At 42.6% G+C, this 24,134-nt stretch overlaps 22 non-coding genes across 22 annotated transcripts; all 22 read right to left on the reverse strand.

The window, feature by feature from the left end:
• Positions 1-180: 180 nt before the first annotated feature.
• Positions 181-473, reverse strand: LOC146617063 (signal recognition particle RNA). Its single transcript, XR_014906940.1, has one exon.
• A 322-nt stretch (positions 474-795) lies between these two features.
• On the reverse strand, positions 796-1,094 carry LOC146617064 (signal recognition particle RNA). The gene has a single exon (XR_014906931.1).
• A 700-nt stretch (positions 1,095-1,794) lies between these two features.
• trnal-cag (transfer RNA leucine (anticodon CAG)) lies at positions 1,795-1,877 on the reverse strand. The gene has a single exon. It is a non-coding gene; the product is annotated as a tRNA-Leu (tRNA).
• Positions 1,878-2,303: 426 nt separating this feature from the next.
• Positions 2,304-2,375, reverse strand: trnaq-cug (transfer RNA glutamine (anticodon CUG)). The gene has a single exon. It is a non-coding gene; the product is annotated as a tRNA-Gln (tRNA).
• Positions 2,376-2,850: 475 nt separating this feature from the next.
• On the reverse strand, positions 2,851-3,149 carry LOC146617067 (signal recognition particle RNA). The gene has a single exon (XR_014906934.1).
• A 318-nt stretch (positions 3,150-3,467) lies between these two features.
• LOC146617068 (signal recognition particle RNA) lies at positions 3,468-3,766 on the reverse strand. Its single transcript, XR_014906928.1, has one exon.
• Positions 3,767-4,467: 701 nt separating this feature from the next.
• On the reverse strand, positions 4,468-4,550 carry trnal-cag (transfer RNA leucine (anticodon CAG)). Its single transcript has one exon. It is a non-coding gene; the product is annotated as a tRNA-Leu (tRNA).
• Positions 4,551-4,976: 426 nt separating this feature from the next.
• Positions 4,977-5,048, reverse strand: trnaq-cug (transfer RNA glutamine (anticodon CUG)). Its single transcript has one exon. It is a non-coding gene; the product is annotated as a tRNA-Gln (tRNA).
• Positions 5,049-5,611: 563 nt separating this feature from the next.
• On the reverse strand, positions 5,612-5,910 carry LOC146617071 (signal recognition particle RNA). Its single transcript, XR_014906937.1, has one exon.
• A 322-nt stretch (positions 5,911-6,232) lies between these two features.
• On the reverse strand, positions 6,233-6,531 carry LOC146617072 (signal recognition particle RNA). Its single transcript, XR_014906929.1, has one exon.
• Positions 6,532-7,232: 701 nt separating this feature from the next.
• Positions 7,233-7,315, reverse strand: trnal-cag (transfer RNA leucine (anticodon CAG)). The gene has a single exon. It is a non-coding gene; the product is annotated as a tRNA-Leu (tRNA).
• Positions 7,316-7,741: 426 nt separating this feature from the next.
• Positions 7,742-7,813, reverse strand: trnaq-cug (transfer RNA glutamine (anticodon CUG)). Its single transcript has one exon. It is a non-coding gene; the product is annotated as a tRNA-Gln (tRNA).
• Positions 7,814-8,297: 484 nt separating this feature from the next.
• On the reverse strand, positions 8,298-8,596 carry LOC146617075 (signal recognition particle RNA). The gene has a single exon (XR_014906935.1).
• A 322-nt stretch (positions 8,597-8,918) lies between these two features.
• Positions 8,919-9,217, reverse strand: LOC146617076 (signal recognition particle RNA). Its single transcript, XR_014906933.1, has one exon.
• Positions 9,218-9,918: 701 nt separating this feature from the next.
• Positions 9,919-10,001, reverse strand: trnal-cag (transfer RNA leucine (anticodon CAG)). Its single transcript has one exon. It is a non-coding gene; the product is annotated as a tRNA-Leu (tRNA).
• A 426-nt stretch (positions 10,002-10,427) lies between these two features.
• On the reverse strand, positions 10,428-10,499 carry trnaq-cug (transfer RNA glutamine (anticodon CUG)). Its single transcript has one exon. It is a non-coding gene; the product is annotated as a tRNA-Gln (tRNA).
• Positions 10,500-11,080: 581 nt separating this feature from the next.
• Positions 11,081-11,373, reverse strand: LOC146617079 (signal recognition particle RNA). Its single transcript, XR_014906941.1, has one exon.
• Positions 11,374-11,695: 322 nt separating this feature from the next.
• LOC146617080 (signal recognition particle RNA) lies at positions 11,696-11,994 on the reverse strand. Its single transcript, XR_014906932.1, has one exon.
• A 700-nt stretch (positions 11,995-12,694) lies between these two features.
• On the reverse strand, positions 12,695-12,777 carry trnal-cag (transfer RNA leucine (anticodon CAG)). The gene has a single exon. It is a non-coding gene; the product is annotated as a tRNA-Leu (tRNA).
• A 425-nt stretch (positions 12,778-13,202) lies between these two features.
• On the reverse strand, positions 13,203-13,274 carry trnaq-cug (transfer RNA glutamine (anticodon CUG)). The gene has a single exon. It is a non-coding gene; the product is annotated as a tRNA-Gln (tRNA).
• A 565-nt stretch (positions 13,275-13,839) lies between these two features.
• On the reverse strand, positions 13,840-14,138 carry LOC146617083 (signal recognition particle RNA). Its single transcript, XR_014906938.1, has one exon.
• A 318-nt stretch (positions 14,139-14,456) lies between these two features.
• Positions 14,457-14,755, reverse strand: LOC146617084 (signal recognition particle RNA). Its single transcript, XR_014906930.1, has one exon.
• Positions 14,756-24,134: the final 9,379 nt, after the last annotated feature.

The raw sequence follows: 24,134 nt of genomic DNA on the forward strand, positions 1-24,134 counted from the left end.
CCACCTGCTGGGCATCAGAAGTGTTTAGGATGGAGGATGTATTTGCAGCTGTCCTGCAGGTGGAGGTGGTGTAGGACAAGCAGAGCAGCAGGTTTGTGAGTGTGTTTAACGTCAATTAAAAAGACAAAGAAGGACTGATGAGGTTGCTGTGTGAGGTAGAGACAGGTATAAGGGTGTATATAAAGATTGGGTCTCGCTGCATTGCTCAGTCTGCGCTACAGCATCTATTCACAGGCACCATCCCACTACTGAGCGACACGGGGGCTTTGACCTGCTCCGTCTCCGACCTGGGCACCCCTCCTTAGGCGACCTGGTGGTCCCGGGCTCCCCGAGGATCACCATATCAATGCCGAACTTAGTGTGGATACCCGATCGACACAGCCTGCTGCAGCTCAGAGCTCCTGACCTTAAACAATCCTCCAACCTCAGCCTTCCGGTAGCTTGGATTACAGGCACGCGCCACCGCACCCGGCGAGAAGTAGCTACGTTAACAAGGATTTTAACTATGTCTGAGGTGACATCATCACATAAACTTCCTGCCCATCATTAGCCAAGTTGTAATGCAATAAGTTATTAGATAGAGAGATAGAGAGATTGATTGATTGATTGATTGATTTAGTTTGTCTTCACCTGCTGGGCGGCAGGAGTGTTTAGGGTGGAGGATTTAGTTGCAGGTGGAGGTGGTGCAGGACAAGCAGAGCAGCAGGTTTGTGAGTGTTTTTGACGTCAATTAAAAATATAAATAAGGGCTGACGAGGCTGCTGTGTGAGGTAGAGACAGGTATAATGGTGTGTATAAAGATTGGGTCTCGCTGTATTGCTCAGGCTGCTCTACAGCATCTATTCACAGGCGCGATCCCACTACTGAGCAGCACGGGGGCTTTGACCTGCTCCGTCTCCGACCTGGGCCGGTGCACCCCTCTTTAGACGACCTGGTGGTCCCGGGCTCCCCCAGGATCACCATATCGATGCCGAACTTAGCGCGGACACCCGATCGACACAGCCTGCTGCAGCTCAGAGCTCCTGTGCTCAAACGATCCTCCAACCTCAGCCTCCCAGTAACTTGGATGACAGGCACGCGCCACCGCACCCGGCGAGAAGCAGCTACGTTCACAGGAAGTTTTACTTTCATTCATGTGAGCTCATCAGGTTAGTGGCCATCATCAGCCAAGATGAAATGCTGTAAAAGTAAAAAACCTAATCATTTCAAAATGAGGAAGTCAGCACAGTAATAACAGGTTGTTGTTTTTTGTTGGGTTTTTTTTTTTGACCAAGCAAAAACATGACATAGCCTTTTTAATAAGCCGAAGGACAGTGTATGTGTACGTGTGTGTTTGTATATTATTGTTTTGTGTGTACACTGTCAGAAATACAATAAAAATGTTGAAGGATTTTTACTCAGTGTTTACCATTTTCGCAAGTATCTGATTGAATTGATGACAGCCTGTCATATTTTCATGCCATGACATGGGATGGGACCAGTCCTTATTTTAGGCTAATTGGAGTCAATAAGAAAGATTGTTTCAACTTGCTGAAAGTTTTGACTTCACAAAATCAGGTTTTTAGCACATCAGTGTCAATGTGAGCACATTCAAAGATGCACCAGTAATCAGCTTCCTGTAGTGAATTTTATTAGAATTATGTAGAATGTTTTTACAGTGTACATCATTATAAAATGCACTACAGTTCAGGGATGAACGGTGCACAACTGTGATAAGCAAGTTGTGAGAAACCTCGTGGTTCAACCAAATTTCAAGTGTATGTTGTGACAATATGAAGAAGAGGAAAGCTTGAATGTCAGAAGTGGGATTCGAACCCACGCCTCCAGAGGAGACTGCGACCTGAACGCAGCGCCTTAGACCGCTCGGCCATCCTGACGTACTACATGGGACTTTCGTGGAGGTTACAACTTTAGATAGTTGGGACGACACAAACGTTATACTCCACATAACACATATAGCAGCTGTTCAGCCATGGAAACACATACTCGTGGCGCCCACTTTCTGTGCTGACTTTGAAGTCAGCTGTGCAGTTAGTGAGTCAGGGGAGTGTTTGTGACTTTTACGCACAAGCGCACCTCAGCACTCAGACACCCCACTCTGTAACTTTGTGTGGTGTACAACTGAATTTCAGACAGCTCTTTAATACCACATAGTGATTGACAAGTGTTTGTAAAGGGAGAGGTCAAGGTTTGCTGCTTGATTTTATACACCTCTCACTGAAAACACAATTATAGCACAGTTTTGGTGTCCCAGAGAAGACGCTCAAATGTTTCACATCCCAATCAGCGGATAAAAAAAACTCAGGTCTCACCGAGATTTGAACTCGGATCGCTGGATTCAGAGTCCAGAGTGCTAACCATTACACCATGGAACCCCTGTGAGAGTGTGTGAACTGCCTGATCATGGCAACCTGCCAAAAAGTATTCAGCCAATATGTAATATATATGTATATATATATATAGTTTTATATACTGTTGATTATAAGATGAAAAATCTATTTAAAAAATAGAGAAATTATCCCAGTAAAATGCAACACAGTCCCTTCCCTGGCAATCTTTCACCATACACTCAAAGAAATGATGTAAAGAAAACATTTACTTTACCCTGAAATCCTGACTCATGCCTGTACTGAAGTTGTGCACAGTTCACTTCTAAAACAAAAAAACCCTTTTTACATGACAGTCAAAGCTGTGATCATAAGATGCAAATATTAAACCCAAAGGTTACCTGAATGAATTTCCTAGTTTGAGTTTGTCTCCACCTGCTGGGCATCAGAAGTGTTTAGGATGGAGGATGTATTTGGCTGACGAGGCTGCTGTGTGAGGTAGAGACAGGTATAATGGTGTGTATAAAGATTGGGTCTCGCTGTATTGCTCAGGCTGCGCTACAGCATCTATTCACAGGCGCGATCCCACTACTGAGCAGCACAGGGGCTTTGACCTGCTCCGTCTCCGACCTGGGCCGGTGCACCCCTCCTTAGGCGACCTGGTGGTGCCGGGCTCCCCGAGGATCACCATATCAATGCCGAACTTAGTGTGGATACCCGATCGACACAGCCTGCTGCAGCTCAGAGCTCCTGACCTTAAACGATCCTCCAACCTCAGCCTTCCGGTAGCTTGGATTACAGGCACGCGCCACCGCACCCGGCGAGAAGTAGCTACGTTAACAAGGATTTTAACTATGTCTGAGGTGACATCATCACATAAACTTCCTGCCCATCATTAGCCAAGTTGTAATGCAATAAGTTATTAGATAGAGAGATAGAGAGATTGATTGATTGATTGATTTAGTTTGTCTTCACCTGCTGGGCGGCAGGAGTGTTTAGGGTGGAGGATTTAGTTGCAGGTGGAGGTGGTGCAGGACAAGCAGAGCAGCAGGTTTGTGAGTGTTTTTGACGTCAATTAAAAATATAAATAAGGGCTGACGAGGCTGCTGTGTGAGGTAGAGACAGGTATAATGGTGTGTATAAAGATTGGGTCTCGCTGTATTGCTCAGGCTGCGCTACAGCATCTATTCACAGGCGCCATCCCACTACTGAGCAGCACGGGGGCTTTGACCTGCTCCGTCTCCGACCTGGGCCGGTGCACCCCTCTTTAGACGACCTGGTGGTCCCGGGCTCCCCCAGGATCACCATATCGATGCCGAACTTAGCGCGGACACCCGATCGACACAGCCTGCTGCAGCTCAGAGCTCCTGTGCTCAAACGATCCTCCAACCTCAGCCTCCCAGTAACTTGGATGACAGGCACGCGCCACCGCACCCGGCGAGAAGCAGCTACGTTCACAGGAAGTTTTACTTTCATTCATGTGAGCTCATCAGGTTAGTGGCCATCATCAGCCAAGATGAAATGCTGTAAAAGTAAAAAACCTAATCATTTCAAAATGAGGAAGTCAGCACAGTAATAACAGGTTGTTGTTTTTTGTTGGGTTTTTTTTTTTTGACCAAGCAAAAACATGACATAGCCTTTTTAATAAGCCGAAGGACAGCGTATGTGTACGTGTGTGTTTGTATATTATTGTTTTGTGTGTACACTGTCAGAAATACAATAAAAATGTTGAAGGATTTTTACTCAGTGTTTACAATTTTCGCAAGTATCTGATTGAATTGATGACAGCCTGTCATATTTTCATGCCATGACATGGGATGGGACCAGTCCTTATTTTAGGCTAATTGGAGTCAATAAGAAAGATTGTTTCAACTTGCTGAAAGTTTTGACTTCACAAAATCAGGTTTTTAGCACATCAGTGTCAATGTGAGCACATTCAAAGATGCACCAGTAATCAGCTTCCTGTAGTGAATTTTATTAGAATTATGTAGAATGTTTTTACAGTGTACATCATTATAAAATGCACTACAGTTCAGGGATGAACGGTGCACAACTGTGATAAGCAAGTTGTGAGAAACCTCGTGGTTCAACCAAATTTCAAGTGTATGTTGTGACAATATGAAGAAGAGCAAAGCTTGAATGTCAGAAGTGGGATTCGAACCCACGCCTCCAGAGGAGACTGCGACCTGAACGCAGCGCCTTAGACCGCTCGGCCATCCTGACGTACTACATGGGACTTTCGTGGAGGTTACAACTTTAGATAGTTGGGACGACACAAACGTTATACTCCACATAACACATATAGCAGCTGTTCAGCCATGGAAACACATACTCGTGGCGCCCACTTTCTGTGCTGACTTTGAAGTCAGCTGTGCAGTTAGTGAGTCAGGGGAGTGTTTGTGACTTTTACGCACAAGCGCACCTCAGCACTCAGACACCCCACTCTGTAACTTTGTGTGGTGTACAACTGAATTTCAGACAGCTCTTTAATACCACATAGTGATTGACAAGTGTTTGTAAAGGGAGAGGTCAAGGTTTGCTGCTTGATTTTATACACCTCTCACTGAAAACACAATTATAGCACAGTTTTGGTGTCCCAGAGAAGACGCTCAAATGTTTCACATCCCAATCAGCGGATAAAAAAAACTCAGGTCTCACCGAGATTTGAACTCGGATCGCTGGATTCAGAGTCCAGAGTGCTAACCATTACACCATGGAACCCCTGTGAGAGTGTGTGAACTGCCTGATCATGGCAACCTGCCAAAAAGTATTCAGCCAATATGTAATATATATGTATATATATATATAGTTTTATATACTGTTGATTATAAGATGAAAAATCTATTTAAAAAATAGAGAAATTATCCCAGTAAAATGCAACACAGTCCCTTCCCTGGCAATCTTTCACCATACACTCAAAGAAATGATGTAAAGAAAACATTTACTTTACCCTGAAATCCTGACTCATGCCTGTACTGAAGTTGTGCACAGTTCACTTCTAAAACAAAAAAACCCTTTTTACATGACAGTCAAAGCTGTGATCATAAGATGCAAATATTAAACCCAAAGGTTACCTGAATGAATTTCCTAGTTTGAGTTTGTCTCCACCTGCTGGGCATCAGAAGTGTTTAGGATGGAGGATGTATTTGCAGCTGTCCTGCAGGTGGAGGTGGTGTAGGACAAGCAGAGCAGCAGGTTTGTGAGTGTGTTTAACGTCAATTAAAAAGACAAAGAAGGACTGATGAGGTTGCTGTGTGAGGTAGAGACAGGTATAAGGGTGTATATAAAGATTGGGTCTCGCTGCATTGCTCAGTCTGCGCTACAGCATCTATTCACAGGCACCATCCCACTACTGAGCGACACGGGGGCTTTGACCTGCTCCGTCTCCGACCTGGGCCGGTGCACCCCTCCTTAGGCGACCTGGTGGTCCCGGGCTCCCCGAGGATCACCATATCAATGCCGAACTTAGTGTGGATACCCGATCGACACAGCCTGCTGCAGCTCAGAGCTCCTGACCTTAAACAATCCTCCAACCTCAGCCTTCCGGTAGCTTGGATTACAGGCACGCGCCACCGCACCCGGCGAGAAGTAGCTACGTTAACAAGGATTTTAACTATGTCTGAGGTGACATCATCACATAAACTTCCTGCCCATCATTAGCCAAGTTGTAATGCAATAAGTTATTAGATAGAGAGATAGAGAGATTGATTGATTGATTGATTGATTTAGTTTGTCTTCACCTGCTGGGCGGCAGGAGTGTTTAGGGTGGAGGATTTAGTTGCAGGTGGAGGTGGTGCAGGACAAGCAGAGCAGCAGGTTTGTGAGTGTTTTTGACGTCAATTAAAAATATAAATAAGGGCTGACGAGGCTGCTGTGTGAGGTAGAGACAGGTATAATGGTGTGTATAAAGATTGGGTCTCGCTGTATTGCTCAGGCTGCGCTACAGCATCTATTCACAGGCGCCATCCCACTACTGAGCAGCACGGGGGCTTTGACCTGCTCCGTCTCCGACCTGGGCCGGTGCACCCCTCTTTAGACGACCTGGTGGTCCCGGGCTCCCCCAGGATCACCATATCGATGCCGAACTTAGCGCGGACACCCGATCGACACAGCCTGCTGCAGCTCAGAGCTCCTGTGCTCAAACGATCCTCCAACCTCAGCCTCCCAGTAACTTGGATGACAGGCACGCGCCACCGCACCCGGCGAGAAGCAGCTACGTTCACAGGAAGTTTTACTTTCATTCATGTGAGCTCATCAGGTTAGTGGCCATCATCAGCCAAGATGAAATGCTGTAAAAGTAAAAAACCTAATCATTTCAAAATGAGGAAGTCAGCACAGTAATAACAGGTTGTTGTTTTTTGTTGGGGTTTTTTTTTTTGACCAAGCAAAAACATGACATAGCCTTTTTAATAAGCCGAAGGACAGCGTATGTGTACGTGTGTGTTTGTATATTATTGTTTTGTGTGTACACTGTCAGAAATACAATAAAAATGTTGAAGGATTTTTACTCAGTGTTTACAATTTTCGCAAGTATCTGATTGAATTGATGACAGCCTGTCATATTTTCATGCCATGACATGGGATGGGACCAGTCCTTATTTTAGGCTAATTGGAGTCAATAAGAAAGATTGTTTCAACTTGCTGAAAGTTTTGACTTCACAAAATCAGGTTTTTAGCACATCAGTGTCAATGTGAGCACATTCAAAGATGCACCAGTAATCAGCTTCCTGTAGTGAATTTTATTAGAATTATGTAGAATGTTTTTACAGTGTACATCATTATAAAATGCACTACAGTTCAGGGATGAACGGTGCACAACTGTGATAAGCAAGTTGTGAGAAACCTCGTGGTTCAACCAAATTTCAAGTGTATGTTGTGACAATATGAAGAAGAGCAAAGCTTGAATGTCAGAAGTGGGATTCGAACCCACGCCTCCAGAGGAGACTGCGACCTGAACGCAGCGCCTTAGACCGCTCGGCCATCCTGACGTACTACATGGGACTTTCGTGGAGGTTACAACTTTAGATAGTTGGGACGACACAAACGTTATACTCCACATAACACATATAGCAGCTGTTCAGCCATGGAAACACATACTCGTGGCGCCCACTTTCTGTGCTGACTTTGAAGTCAGCTGTGCAGTTAGTGAGTCAGGGGAGTGTTTGTGACTTTTACGCACAAGCGCACCTCAGCACTCAGACACCCCACTCTGTAACTTTGTGTGGTGTACAACTGAATTTCAGACAGCTCTTTAATACCACATAGTGATTGACAAGTGTTTGTAAAGGGAGAGGTCAAGGTTTGCTGCTTGATTTTATACACCTCTCACTGAAAACACAATTATAGCACAGTTTTGGTGTCCCAGAGAAGACGCTCAAATGTTTCACATCCCAATCAGCGGATAAAAAAAACTCAGGTCTCACCGAGATTTGAACTCGGATCGCTGGATTCAGAGTCCAGAGTGCTAACCATTACACCATGGAACCCCTGTGAGAGTGTGTGAACTGCCTGATCATGGCAACCTGCCAAAAAGTATTCAGCCAATATGTAATATATATGTATATATATATATATATATATAGTTTTATATACTGTTGATTATAAGATGAAAAATCTATTTAAAAAATAGAGAAATTATCCCAGTAAAATGCAACACAGTCCCTTCCCTGGCAATCTTTCACCATACACTCAAAGAAATGATGTAAAGAAAACATTTACTTTACCCTGAAATCCTGACTCATGCCTGTACTGAAGTTGTGCACAGTTCACTTCTAAAACAAAAAAAACCCTTTTTACATGACAGTCAAAGCTGTGATCATAAGATGCAAATATTAAACCCAAAGGTTACCTGAATGAATTTCCTAGTTTGAGTTTGTCTCCACCTGCTGGGCATCAGAAGTGTTTAGGATGGAGGATGTATTTGGCTGACGAGGCTGCTGTGTGAGGTAGAGACAGGTATAATGGTGTGTATAAAGATTGGGTCTCGCTGTATTGCTCAGGCTGCGCTACAGCATCTATTCACAGGCGCGATCCCACTACTGAGCAGCACAGGGGCTTTGACCTGCTCCGTCTCCGACCTGGGCCGGTGCACCCCTCCTTAGGCGACCTGGTGGTGCCGGGCTCCCCGAGGATCACCATATCAATGCCGAACTTAGTGTGGATACCCGATCGACACAGCCTGCTGCAGCTCAGAGCTCCTGACCTTAAACGATCCTCCAACCTCAGCCTTCCGGTAGCTTGGATTACAGGCACGCGCCACCGCACCCGGCGAGAAGTAGCTACGTTAACAAGGATTTTAACTATGTCTGAGGTGACATCATCACATAAACTTCCTGCCCATCATTAGCCAAGTTGTAATGCAATAAGTTATTAGATAGAGAGATAGAGAGATTGATTGATTGATTGATTGATTTAGTTTGTCTTCACCTGCTGGGCGGCAGGAGTGTTTAGGGTGGAGGATTTAGTTGCAGGTGGAGGTGGTGCAGGACAAGCAGAGCAGCAGGTTTGTGAGTGTTTTTGACGTCAATTAAAAATATAAATAAGGGCTGACGAGGCTGCTGTGTGAGGTAGAGACAGGTATAATGGTGTGTATAAAGATTGGGTCTCGCTGTATTGCTCAGGCTGCGCTACAGCATCTATTCACAGGCGCCATCCCACTACTGAGCAGCACGGGGGCTTTGACCTGCTCCGTCTCCGACCTGGGCCGGTGCACCCCTCTTTAGACGACCTGGTGGTCCCGGGCTCCCCCAGGATCACCATATCGATGCCAAACTTAGCGCGGACACCCGATCGACACAGCCTGCTGCAGCTCAGAGCTCCTGTGCTCAAACGATCCTCCAACCTCAGCCTCCCAGTAACTTGGATGACAGGCACGCGCCACGGCACCCGGTGAGAAGCAGCTACGTTCACAGGAAGTTTTACTTTCATTCATGTGAGCTCATCAGGTTAGTGGCCATCATCAGCCAAGATGAAATGCTGTAAAAGTAAAAAACCTAATCATTTCAAAATGAGGAAGTCAGCACAGTAATAACAGGTTGTTGTTTTTTGTTGGGGTTTTTTTTTTTGACCAAGCAAAAACATGACATAGCCTTTTTAATAAGCCGAAGGACAGCGTATGTGTACGTGTGTGTTTGTATATTATTGTTTTGTGTGTACACTGTCAGAAATACAATAAAAATGTTGAAGGATTTTTACTCAGTGTTTACAATTTTCGCAAGTATCTGATTGAATTGATGACAGCCTGTCATATTTTCATGCCATGACATGGGATGGGACCAGTCCTTATTTTAGGCTAATTGGAGTCAATAAGAAAGATTGTTTCAACTTGCTGAAAGTTTTGACTTCACAAAATCAGGTTTTTAGCACATCAGTGTCAATGTGAGCACATTCAAAGATGCACCAGTAATCAGCTTCCTGTAGTGAATTTTATTAGAATTATGTAGAATGTTTTTACAGTGTACATCATTATAAAATGCACTACAGTTCAGGGATGAACGGTGCACAACTGTGATAAGCAAGTTGTGAGAAACCTCGTGGTTCAACCAAATTTCAAGTGTATGTTGTGACAATATGAAGAAGAGCAAAGCTTGAATGTCAGAAGTGGGATTCGAACCCACGCCTCCAGAGGAGACTGCGACCTGAACGCAGCGCCTTAGACCGCTCGGCCATCCTGACGTACTACATGGGACTTTCGTGGAGGTTACAACTTTAGATAGTTGGGACGACACAAACGTTATACTCCACATAACACATATAGCAGCTGTTCAGCCATGGAAACACATACTCGTGGCGCCCACTTTCTGTGCTGACTTTGAAGTCAGCTGTGCAGTTAGTGAGTCAGGGGAGTGTTTGTGACTTTTACGCACAAGCGCACCTCAGCACTCAGACACCCCACTCTGTAACTTTGTGTGGTGTACAACTGAATTTCAGACAGCTCTTTAATACCACATAGTGATTGACAAGTGTTTGTAAAGGGAGAGGTCAAGGTTTGCTGCTTGATTTTATACACCTCTCACTGAAAACACAATTATAGCACAGTTTTGGTGTCCCAGAGAAGACGCTCAAATGTTTCACATCCCAATCAGCGGATAAAAAAAACTCAGGTCCCACCGAGATTTGAACTCGGATCGCTGGATTCAGAGTCCAGAGTGCTAACCATTACACCATGGAACCCCTGTGAGAGTGTGTGAACTGCCTGATCATGGCAACCTGCCAAAAAGTATTCAGCCAATATGTAATATATATGTATATATATATATATATATATATATATATAGTTTTATATACTGTTGATTATAAGATGAAAAATCTATTTAAAAAAATAGAGAAATTATCCCAGTAAAATGCAACACAGTCCCTTCCCTGGCAATCTTTCACCATACACTCAAAGAAATGATGTAAAGAAAACATTTCCTTTACCCTGAAATCCTGACTCATGCCTGTACTGAAGTTGTGCACAGTTCACTTCTAAAACAAAAAAAACCCTTTTTACATGACAGTCAAAGCTGTGATCATAAGATGCAAATATTAAACCCAAAGGTTACCTGAATGAATTTCCTAGTTTGAGTTTGTCTCCACCTGCTGGGCATCAGAAGTGTTTAGGATGGAGGATGTATTTGCAGCTGTCCTGCAGGTGGAGGTGGTGTAGGACAAGCAGAGCAGCAGGTTTGTGAGTGTGTTTAACGTCAATTAAAAAGACAAAGAAGGACTGATGAGGTTGCTGTGTGAGGTAGAGACAGGTATAAGGGTGTATATAAAGATTGGGTCTCGCTGCATTGCTCAGTCTGCGCTACAGCATCTATTCACAGGCACCATCCCACTACTGAGCGACACGGGGGCTTTGACCTGCTCCGTCTCCGACCTGGGCACCCCTCCTTAGGCGACCTGGTGGTCCCGGGCTCCCCGAGGATCACCATATCAATGCCGAACTTAGTGTGGATACCCGATCGACACAGCCTGCTGCAGCTCAGAGCTCCTGACCTTAAACAATCCTCCAACCTCAGCCTTCCGGTAGCTTGGATTACAGGCACGCGCCACCGCACCCGGCGAGAAGTAGCTACGTTAACAAGGATTTTAACTATGTCTGAGGTGACATCATCACATAAACTTCCTGCCCATCATTAGCCAAGTTGTAATGCAATAAGTTATTAGATAGAGAGATAGAGAGATTGATTGATTGATTGATTGATTTAGTTTGTCTTCACCTGCTGGGCGGCAGGAGTGTTTAGGGTGGAGGATTTAGTTGCAGGTGGAGGTGGTGCAGGACAAGCAGAGCAGCAGGTTTGTGAGTGTTTTTGACGTCAATTAAAAATATAAATAAGGGCTGACGAGGCTGCTGTGTGAGGTAGAGACAGGTATAATGGTGTGTATAAAGATTGGGTCTCGCTGTATTGCTCAGGCTGCTCTACAGCATCTATTCACAGGCGCGATCCCACTACTGAGCAGCACGGGGGCTTTGACCTGCTCCGTCTCCGACCTGGGCCGGTGCACCCCTCTTTAGACGACCTGGTGGTCCCGGGCTCCCCCAGGATCACCATATCGATGCCGAACTTAGCGCGGACACCCGATCGACACAGCCTGCTGCAGCTCAGAGCTCCTGTGCTCAAACGATCCTCCAACCTCAGCCTCCCAGTAACTTGGATGACAGGCACGCGCCACCGCACCCGGCGAGAAGCAGCTACGTTCACAGGAAGTTTTACTTTCATTCATGTGAGCTCATCAGGTTAGTGGCCATCATCAGCCAAGATGAAATGCTGTAAAAGTAAAAAACCTAATCATTTCAAAATGAGGAAGTCAGCACAGTAATAACAGGTTGTTGTTTTTTGTTGGGTTTTTTTTTTTGACCAAGCAAAAACATGACATAGCCTTTTTAATAAGCCGAAGGACAGCGTATGTGTACGTGTGTGTTTGTATATTATTGTTTTGTGTGTACACTGTCAGAAATACAATAAAAATGTTGAAGGATTTTTACTCAGTGTTTACAATTTTCGCAAGTATCTGATTGAATTGATGACAGCCTGTCATATTTTCATGCCATGACATGGGATGGGACCAGTCCTTATTTTAGGCTAATTGGAGTCAATAAGAAAGATTGTTTCAACTTGCTGAAAGTTTTGACTTCACAAAATCAGGTTTTTAGCACATCAGTGTCAATGTGAGCACATTCAAAGATGCACCAGTAATCAGCTTCCTGTAGTGAATTTTATTAGAATTATGTAGAATGTTTTTACAGTGTACATCATTATAAAATGCACTACAGTTCAGGGATGAACGGTGCACAACTGTGATAAGCAAGTTGTGAGAAACCTCGTGGTTCAACCAAATTTCAAGTGTATGTTGTGACAATATGAAGAAGAGCAAAGCTTGAATGTCAGAAGTGGGATTCGAACCCACGCCTCCAGAGGAGACTGCGACCTGAACGCAGCGCCTTAGACCGCTCGGCCATCCTGACGTACTACATGGGACTTTCGTGGAGGTTACAACTTTAGATAGTTGGGACGACACAAACGTTATACTCCACATAACACATATAGCAGCTGTTCAGCCATGGAAACACATACTCGTGGCGCCCACTTTCTGTGCTGACTTTGAAGTCAGCTGTGCAGTTAGTGAGTCAGGGGAGTGTTTGTGACTTTTACGCACAAGCGCACCTCAGCACTCAGACACCCCACTCTGTAACTTTGTGTGGTGTACAACTGAATTTCAGACAGCTCTTTAATACCACATAGTGATTGACAAGTGTTTGTAAAGGGAGAGGTCAAGGTTTGCTGCTTGATTTTATACACCTCTCACTGAAAACACAATTATAGCACAGTTTTGGTGTCCCAGAGAAGACGCTCAAATGTTTCACATCCCAATCAGCGGATAAAAAAACTCAGGTCCCACCGAGATTTGAACTCGGATCGCTGGATTCAGAGTCCAGAGTGCTAACCATTACACCATGGAACCCCTGTGAGAGTGTGTGAACTGCCTGATCATGGCAACCTGCCAAAAAGTATTCAGCCAATATGTAATATATATGTATATATATATATAGTTTTATATACTGTTGATTATAAGATGAAAAATCTATTTAAAAAAATAGAGAAATTATCCCAGTAAAATGCAACACAGTCCCTTCCCTGGCAATCTTTCACCATACACTCAAAGAAATGATGTAAAGAAAACATTTACTTTACCCTGAAATCCTGACTCATGCCTGTACTGAAGTTGTGCACAGTTCACTTCTAAAACAAAAAAAACCCTTTTTACATGACAGTCAAAGCTGTGATCATAAGATGCAAATATTAAACCCAAAGGTTACCTGAATGAATTTCCTAGTTTGAGTTTGTCTCCACCTGCTGGGCATCAGAAGTGTTTAGGATGGAGGATGTATTTGCAGCTGTCCTGCAGGTGGAGGTGGTGTAGGACAAGCAGAGCAGCAGGTTTGTGAGTGTGTTTAACGTCAATTAAAAAGACAAAGAAGGACTGATGAGGTTGCTGTGTGAGGTAGAGACAGGTATAAGGGTGTATATAAAGATTGGGTCTCGCTGCATTGCTCAGTCTGCGCTACAGCATCTATTCACAGGCACCATCCCACTACTGAGCGACACGGGGGCTTTGACCTGCTCCGTCTCCGACCTGGGCCGGTGCACCCCTCCTTAGGCGACCTGGTGGTCCCGGGCTCCCCGAGGATCACCATATCAATGCCGAACTTAGTGTGGATACCCGATCGACACAGCCTGCTGCAGCTCAGAGCTCCTGACCTTAAACAATCCTCCAACCTCAGCCTTCCGGTAGCTTGGATTACAGGCACGCGCCACCGCACCCGGCGAGAAGTAGCTACGTTAACAAGGATTTTAACTATGTCTGAGGTGACATCATCACATAAACTTCCTGCCCATCATTAGCCAAGTTGTAATGCAATAAGTTATTAGATAGAGAGATAGAGAGATTGATTGATTGATTGATTTAGTTTGTCTTCACCTGCTGGGCGGCAGGAGTGTTTAGGGTGGAGGATTTAGTTGCAGGTGGAGGTGGTGCAGGACAAGCAGAGCAGCAGGTTTGTGAGTGTTTTTGACGTCAATTAAAAATATAAATAAGGGCTGACGAGGCTGCTGTGTGAGGTAGAGACAGGTATAATGGTGTGTATAAAGATTGGGTCTCGCTGTATTGCTCAGGCTGCGCTACAGCATCTATTCACAGGCGCCATCCCACTACTGAGCAGCACGGGGGCTTTGACCTGCTCCGTCTCCGACCTGGGCCGGTGCACCCCTCTTTAGACGACCTGGTGGTCCCGGGCTCCCCCAGGATCACCATATCGATGCCGAACTTAGCGCGGACACCCGATCGACACAGCCTGCTGCAGCTCAGAGCTCCTGTGCTCAAACGATCCTCCAACCTCAGCCTCCCAGTAACTTGGATGACAGGCACGCGCCACCGCACCCGGCGAGAAGCAGCTACGTTCACAGGAAGTTTTACTTTCATTCATGTGAGCTCATCAGGTTAGTGGCCATCATCAGCCAAGATGAAATGCTGTAAAAGTAAAAAACCTAATCATTTCAAAATGAGGAAGTCAGCACAGTAATAACAGGTTGTTGTTTTTTGTTGGGTTTTTTTTTTTTGACCAAGCAAAAACATGACAGCCTTTTTAATAAGCCGAAGGACAGCGTATGTGTACGTGTGTGTTTGTATATTATTGTTTTGTGTGTACACTGTCAGAAATACAATAAAAATGTTGAAGGATTTTTACTCAGTGTTTACAATTTTCGCAAGTATCTGATTGAATTGATGACAGCCTGTCATATTTTCATGCCATGACATGGGATGGGACCAGTCCTTATTTTAGGCTAATTGGAGTCAATAAGAAAGATTGTTTCAACTTGCTGAAAGTTTTGACTTCACAAAATCAGGTTTTTAGCACATCAGTGTCAATGTGACACCCCACTCTGTAACTTTGTGTGGTGTACAACTGAATTTCAGACAGCTCTTTAATACCACATAGTGATTGACAAGTGTTTGTAATACTGTTAGATAATAATCACAAATTGTTACATTTGTGGAGCTGTGCCCATCATCAGCCAAGCTGTAACACAGTATTTGATGAGATAAATAAATAGATAGATAGGTAGACAGGTAGATAGATAGATAGATAGATCTAGATAGAACATCTTTCCAGATAAAAATACCTTTGTTTTTTTTATACATCTTCCAGTCTGTGAAGTGAAACATCGTGTGGAAAGTGGATGAATGTGAAAGCTTGGGATGAGGGTCAGAGGGGAGTAGCTAGGGTTTTGGCACCCCACTAGTTCTAACAGAGAGCGTGCATTGTTCTCTGACCTAAATTTCATGACATGGAACTGCAGAATAAAAAAAGGTCAGAGTGAATTGGACGCAGCAGCAATGTATTCACTCTCCACCGCCCCACACAAATTGGTCAGACTATGACATCATCCAACTGTCAAAAAGTATTTCAAGACTAATTAGGAAAGTGCATTTTAGGAAAGATGTTAACCAATGAGCATATCTGATCTCATTTTCCTCATTTTTGCAGCTTTGGAGCAACTTTTCCAAAATATGCATTCACTGATTAGTTAATGATAAATGTTATGATAAATGAAAAGGCCAAGGAACACCAGAACCTCTTGTACTCACAAATGTGAAGCTGTATTTCAGAGCAATCACTGTATACACAGCATACTAGGACAAGGATGTAATAAATGAGGCAACATGCTTTCAGAGGCACAGTCAAGGTCACATTAAGGCCACACATTAGAAAGACTACAAGGAAATCTTTCTAAGTTTAAACAATTTCAAGCCCCGTATTTCCTCACCTGTTCGGCAGTACCCAGTTTTCCATTCACTTGACTTTCACCTGTCAATACACCTGCTCTCATTCCACTACAAACCAGCCACTCGGAATGTATTTCTGTCTACCACACATAAGTGTTTTCTTGTAAGATGTTTGGCAAGTCACAGTAAGAAAAACAAATGTGTCACTTTGACGGTCAAACCCCATTTAGTTGCTTTGGTTTTAGGGCCCTGTAAACCCCACTTTCATCTCAGCTGTTCTGCTTGGGTTCAAAACACTCTTAAGTATAATGTATAATAAACAGAAAAGAGACATTAAAATGCTCTTTTTGTCCAGCAGGCTCATCAGCATCTAAAACACATCTAGCGGCATCATCACATTCACGGGGGTGTCTTGTCAAGCCCCACTTGTCATTTCTCTGTGCCTGTTAGCTCATCTCGGTGCGTGGAGGAGGCGGTAGAGGGAAAATATAAATCCCACACTCCTTTTTATCACACTGACTCCATTCTTCACGGGCCTTGATGAGACAGGGGAGCAAACCTGGGTGGAGTCTGAAGATTTATGACTGCCAGAAGTGTGCTGGCCATTAGATCCCTGTGTCCTGCTAATGAACAATCACACTGAGAGGTACAGTATCTTTGGAGCTCATCGATCAAGAGTCATCTTCAGGGACGTGCAAGCTGTAGTCTGACAAGGTGGCACCAAAGGACAACAAGATTCATCTTTGTTTTCTACTCAAACTTGTACTCATGCTAGATCATGTGGTGTAGTGTCTCTGACGGAACACCACATGTTGTAAGTTTGTAGTTTTAGGTTTCATGTGTTTTTCTAAATCAGAGCTGAATTGCAACAGATTAACACAATAAAGTTGCAGTTAATAAATCAGTTTAGGATGTTCCAGACTGATAGTAGCAGCAAAACTGGCCCTGCATAACTCTAACCACAAACCCCCCAACATGCAATCACACCATCGTTACTCCTTTTGCCCCCTTGGGTATTGATGTGCAGTCGGCAGCCTCAGCTGCTGGTGATGCAGAACCTTCCCTGTGTTGTCATCAGTGTTGTGGCGTCTCATGGGAGAGCAGAGATGAGTGCTGTAATTAGCGGGGAATGAGGCCAGCAGCAACAAGAGCGTCTGTGTGGGGCCCCCTCTGGCCTCTGGGGACTCTGAGACGCGTGGCTAACCTGTGGTGCACTACCTGTGGCACTGAGGGCTGATGTGTTAGACACACAGTAAAGTGCCTTTATTTGAATTTTTCTTCCAAGGAGCCGGATTTTCTCGTATTTTTTTAAAAAGTTGTTTTGAGTAGTAGTTCTACAGGACTTGTGAAGGTCTTTGTTTGGCCATTGGCTGCTTTTTTACTTATTTTCAATGCATGTCAGATATGTGTTTTTTTTTTATTTGTTAGCTCTCATCTATGAATCATTAAGGTACAAAAAAAGGTCCATAACTCAAGAGAAGAACCAGTGTTCTGCACACACAAAATCCACCTAACCTGACACAAGACTTGAGAACCACATCTGGACCTTCAGTTGATCATCTACTGTTCACTGAAGTCTCATCAGCAATGGCCTCAGTGGAAGGGTGGCTGTCAAGAAGCCATTCTTAAGGAAAGGAAATAAGGGTGAAAGGATGAGGTATGCTAAATTATACAAGAACTGAACTGAAAATGAGTGGCGTCAGGTCTGTTAAATAACTGTTTGATTGTTATTTATCCTTATTTTAGGTTTTGTGCTGTTAGACTACACACTGCCTGTGTATTTCTGTAAATACCATGCAAAGTGACAGTTTGAGCCACTGGTGTTGGGGATCTCCACAACTGATGGAATTATAAATGCAGAAAAGTACTGTCAGAGTTTGATTGACCACGTAATGCCATCTGGAAAGTGTCTGATTTCCATGTCATTTTTCAGGATGGCAATGATCCCAAACACACATTGATTGTAGTAAAAGCATACCTGGATAGAAAAAACACACAACTGAGCACTTTACTCATGGATTTGGCTCCACAGTCTCTCAGCCTCAACGTCATTGGAGCAGTGTGGATCATCTTGACAGAGAACAGGGCAAAAGGCAACTTTTCAATTTTGGACATGAGGAGGGATTCAAGAATTTGGAATAGTACTGTAAAAACAACGCTTTTTTAATTTGTCCCAGTTGGAAAAGCAGAGGTGGAAAAAATAAAATCAGCATGTCAAATACTGGCATGGCTTCAGACACAGTTGATGGGAGCTACTAGTAATGCTGAAAAATATTTGTGTTTTACCTGTATGCTGTCACAAAGACTATGTTAAAAAGAATTACAAGAATATTGCCAGCAGAAAAAAAAGAAAGACAATCAGTGTGCAAGACCAGAAGCAAAAAGGAATGGATGAGTGTCCTCATGCAAAATCATAAATTTAGGGAAATAAATTATTTCTTTTACACAGGACGAGGATAAACTAAATGAACTAACACATAAACTAACACTAATTTAATCCAGATTAAAATTGTGTGGATTTGTATGGTGTCAAAGACATGAAATGACTGTTTATATACTTAATTAATCTTTATGAAGAATTTGTTTTGTTTTGTTCTCTCCTGAAAATTCAGCAAATGTCTTATCATGTTTTCACTGTTAGAATGGACTGTAATAAATGACTTGTGTTTCCACTGTGTGTGTGTGTATGTATGTGTGTGTGTGAGTGTTACAGCCCCAGTCTCTGTGTCTGCGTGCGCTGGTGTGTGCAGGTGTATGACTGCTGCTTATGCTCCATCTGCTTCTGCCGCTGATGAGTAAAGCCATGAAATAGATCCAGCTGGAGATGTGCAGAGGAGCTTGAGGCCTCCTGGGAAATCATCCACACTTCCACCAGCACCATGTTGTCCACTTCCTTTGCACCCCAGAGAGCTATCAATAAGTGGGTAATTGAATTTTAAGCACAAACACTGCTGTCAAATGAGTGTTGCTGTGGTGGTGGTGGTGGTGTGTGTGTGTGTGTGTGTGCGTGTGCGTGTGTGTGCGTGTGTGTGTGTCTGATGAGGCATGTTTAGCTGTGTGAACATGGTGATGCTCTCTGCGGACTTTGCGCAGAGAGGATGAATGTTTAATCCATTAAATAACAATTACAGCCTGTAATGGTCCAGAGAGGCTGGTGGAAGAAGGGAGAGAGGAAACATAGCTGGACTGTTCACAAGCCTCTAAACAGCGTGCATCCATTAAATGCGATTATCGGCATACGCGTGCAGACAAAATGAAGATGTAAGACTAATAACATGTGCATAGATTCTCTGTAATGCTCTCAAGTTAATACATGTGTCTTGTTTTAACACTAAGGTGATTTCTGGGGTGTTTTATAACCTTAAGGGGATGCATAAATGCTCTGCACTTATATACACACGTGTAGATGACATTTAAGTATTTATCACTGTGTTTGATTTAGTGTATTTAATACAGGTAATGCTTGTGACCTTGTGATCTTTTAAATGGAAAAAAGGAACACTTCAAGTCTAAACATGCTACAGCTCACACCTTGGGAAGATATCTCCTCCTATAATCATTATGCAAGAGGGTATGTTAGGTTGGCCGGCTCTCTCTTGGAAATGAGATTTAAATCTCAATCAGTCTTTTCACCTGGATAAGTAACGGATAATGACATAATGAATGAAAGATACTCTATGATATAGCTTGTAGCACTTAAAATGCTAAATATTTATGATGTAAGAAAGGGAATTATTGTTTGTTCTTTCCTCCAAAGTGCCTCAAAGGTCCTCATTAAATGAAAGGATCTTAAAGTATGATTTGTCTTCTGCGCATCCTGAATTCAAATTAATTTAATGGTAAATGGAGAGAAATCAAACCACAAGTTGGCAGCTGTATTACAAAGTGCCAAAATAAATGATAATGATGCAAGCGCACCTATGGCTCTGCAGCCTTATAGCTTATTTAATTCAGTGACCTCTGAACTCACTTGTAAGCACACAATGTCTGAACTTGGATTCGGTTAATGGTGTTGCCAGTATTTTTATTTAATTATGGGAAACGTTCATAAGAAGAGGCATGTCACAGTAATAAAATAAATAAATGTAAAAATAAATGGGTGAACAGACGTTTGAGGAAATTACATTTCCACTCCAGCTGTAAAGGAAATATGTGGTCTGCATAATAAAATAATATTCTAGTGGCTTTGAAATAGCAACTATGTTAATTAATGGTCATTCATGCGAATCAGGAGGCTAAAAGGAGACGGTGGAGAAGATGACCCAAAAGTGTGACTATTTTATTGATTTAATTGTTAGAAAGACTAAAAACATCTACACTTGATATGAAGAAAAGGTATCTTATTGCCAACATCAGTGCGAATACTGACTTACATGTTTTGTGAACTTGGCAATATAGTTTGTGTTTAAATAGCTGAGTGCTCATGAGATAGTGTTTTATAGTATTTATGTTTGTGAATCTGTCAGTGTGCTGCAAATAAGGAAATCGGATCATTTTGCATATATGTGTTTGGCACATATAAACTGACATTAAAGACAAAAAGGTATACGGGTAAGATTTGCCTGATCACACTAACACACTGACCTTTACCCTGACCAGACAAACACCGCTCACACTCCCAGCTCGATGAACGCGGTTTGTCAGTGCGATCGTTAAGTTGCACTCGTGATCCAAAATGAGTTTGCTAGCTGTGGATTTCTCATGCTGCTCACACAATGGCCTGTATACGGGAGCTGCCTGGTGGCATTGCTTAATTAGGCGAACAGTTGATTCATTTGCACTAATTGACAGCTAATTAAAGGAGTGAGGGCACATCAAGCTGATGTCCCTCTGAGCTGGGCCTTGACTGCGGATGATCATAGGGAGAACATATTATGGAATATTGAATCTTCTGAGAACCAGCTGCCATTAGAAGAGGCCTCAAACATATGGACCAGTCTGTGAGGCTGTGAGTGTTTAAACAGGCTCATCCTACAGTGTTGAAATGCAGCCTGTAGAGCCCAGCTGCTTATGAGCCAAGGCTTCATTGATTGCTAGAAAAAAAGAGAGCGAATAGGACCTAGAATTGGTGTAAAATGCTGTATAATCAACAAACAGGAAAGATTTACAAGCAAGTACCCTCAGAAATGTAAAAATGACACCTTCTGCCCACCAACATAACAAACTGAGCTCTGGAAACAGAAAAAAATGTTTTACCAAAATCTACATTAGATTTAAAATGTAAAGTTTACAATTCTTATACAACAATGGATAAAAGACCACTGATGGACATGTAAAGAAGAGTGGTCCATAATTTCTCCACAATGATATGACAGACTGATAAAGTCACAGAGAAAACAAACACTCATGTTATTACTGCTAAATGTGGTTCTATAGAATTTCACACACTGCTTTTGTTAAATAAATAATGATGAGGTGTATTTAAATCATTACAAGGCCGGGTAAAGACCAGGTGAGATTTTATACATCCTGATATGCAAAATCTTAACAATGGCAGAGAGCATACTATCTTTTTACAATTAGCTATCATTAGGTTTTTCTGCTATAAAGTGTTGTCACTGGTACTAGAGGAGCTTGACTGTAATGTTTGATACTGTATTTACACTGTGTGGTCATGTAAAAACAGAAGATAAATATTAGAAGAGTGGATCCTCCCATCAGCAACCTTTACAGCTCTTTTAACTCCAATTACAGACGAGATCAGTAGAAATTTGGATACTTCATAATAAGACTCTAACTTGAAACATATTGGAATACTATACTATTTGTCATGGGCTGTACTGGCAAGAGTTTTATTTGTTCTTTTCTATGTTTCAATTTTTTAAATGTCTGCAAGTGTTGAATTTCTTGCACTTTACTCACAAGATTTAAAATAATCCTTGATATTTATCAGAATGGTAAAAATGTAACTCTATTTGGGATTTTCATTATTTTCAGCATCTATGTTACTGCTAAAATGAAATGAATGTCTGTCTGGAGTTCCCTGAGAGACGTTTGCAGGCTCTCCTTGGGCCAGGCACCACACTCTCCACAGGAAACCAGGAATAGGCTGTCTTCATGTCTGCTGGTGCTGCCCATGTGAATCACAAAAAGACAATTAGGGGCTTATTAGGGTCTTGGGGCGATGCAGCTCACGGGGCGTCCGCTTGCCGGTTTGCCCCCAGTTTTGAGCCACTGCCATAGCTGAAAACAGTCAGGGGCATTGTCTCACCTAATTACACTAAATGGGCCCCTTTTTGTGCTGCTGCTGCTGCTGCCATGCCTGTCTAGTTCCCTTCACCTGCCTAACTGCTAGTCCCTGTCTACTGTGGACATGTGCTAATTAGACAAGAAATGGGCCCAAGTAATTATGTCAATTCTTGTTAGGAGCAGCCACAATGTGTAATGTTATTTTGTCAAGAAACTTTTGGCGTTGGGGGGGGGGGGGGGGGTGTCTCTCCCACGTTTCTCATAGTGTTTTCCTCATTACGCCAATAACACATCTGCACATGCAACAGGGGAATGCGGCACACTCGGCAAGTCCCCGACAAACTTCAGAGCGTAAATAGATGCACTCATTCAGAAATGGAGACTATAGAATGGCAATGGCATGAAGTTATTGCCCTAATTAATGCTTTGTGCCCACAGAGCAAACTGTAGATGCACTGGTGCCACATTGTTAGGACTGTGAGAGATTTTTTGTCTTCTTTGCTCTAATGGGATGTTTTGATCAACGGCTGTTTGGTGACCCAGCTCCTCTTCTTAAATGCCAAGCTCTGGGAAATGGCAATTAGCTAGATTAGTAGAGCCATTTCGGGAGTCTCAAACATAGACAAAGATCAGACAGGGGCAGATGAAACTCTAACATGACAAAACAAACCATGCCTGATATTTATATATATAAATTACAGTAAATTTTTGCATGTCACCCAACAACATTCAGTCCTGACTTTTATTTATAACCAAATCATTACTTGTCATTGTACATGGATATTTTCACAGATTTAATTAGTGTCTGCAAAATTATCTCAGTAGAATTACAGCATATTATTGCTTTAGTCCTTTCAGGGATCGGAGATACAGAAATAGAAAACAAACTACATTTGAAGGGATTACAAGTAACAGTGTGCAGTCAACTAAACTGTCAAGTAAACTGGGACACTTTTTAGTTAGTCAATTGGGACACTGAGGAAAACCCTTTGTGTAACATTAAACTATGTTCATGCAGTTTCTTTTTGATAATTTTGTGTTGTATTGATATAATAAAATGTATTTATTCTGGCCCTAAAGTTTTATCAAACATCAGTTGTTGCACATTTTTTGAGATACGAAGGGTTCAAATAAAATGGGATATTAAACTACAAAGAGTAAAAAAAAACATTTCAGTACTATAATTTGAGAACATAATGTAATAAAACATTTGCATAGCATTAAATTATTAGAACAGTAGTATATGCCACTCTGTTGCTAGAAAGCAGACATTTGTCTGTGTCAGTGTCTCCCTGTACTCAACTAAAGTTTCTCTCATCTTCTACCTTCTCTTTCTTTTCTTTTTTCTTTTCTTTTCTTTTCAGCATGCTGTCTGGATGATAACAACTATAAAATCTATCACTCAAAATGCCTCATTTATTCTCTCCTTTTTCAGCGAGTGTCAGCTAAATAGCAGTCTGTGTGCTACATGTTAATATGAAAAAATAACAATTTATCCATTTATCAGTGCTGGAAAACAGCTTCCATGCGTTAGTGAGTGTTTTTTGCATGTTTGTGAACATTTACATAGAGGTATAAAGATATCACAAAACAGATTTTGACTCATTATTTAGGAATGTTCTTTTTTTAATTGGCTTATCAACCTTGTTAATGACAGTAAGATTAGGCCTGCCATGCAGTTTGTTTCACGTTTTGTAATTAAATTGGTGAGAATGCCAGTATTTTAACCCAGATTGTGGCACATAAGGTGGGAAACATCTTTTTTTTTAATTCTTTTAAAAAATTTGATATTATTGTAACACAACTAAAATTATTTAAAATAACAGAACAAATTAATATCAGAGAAGA

Source organism: Diplotaxodon limnothrissa, linkage group LG15 (genome assembly GCF_057381915.1).
Source record: "Diplotaxodon limnothrissa isolate DT_005_m linkage group LG15, D_limnothrissa_male_GT1.1, whole genome shotgun sequence".
Classification (NCBI taxonomy): Eukaryota; Metazoa; Chordata; class Actinopteri; order Cichliformes; family Cichlidae; genus Diplotaxodon; species Diplotaxodon limnothrissa.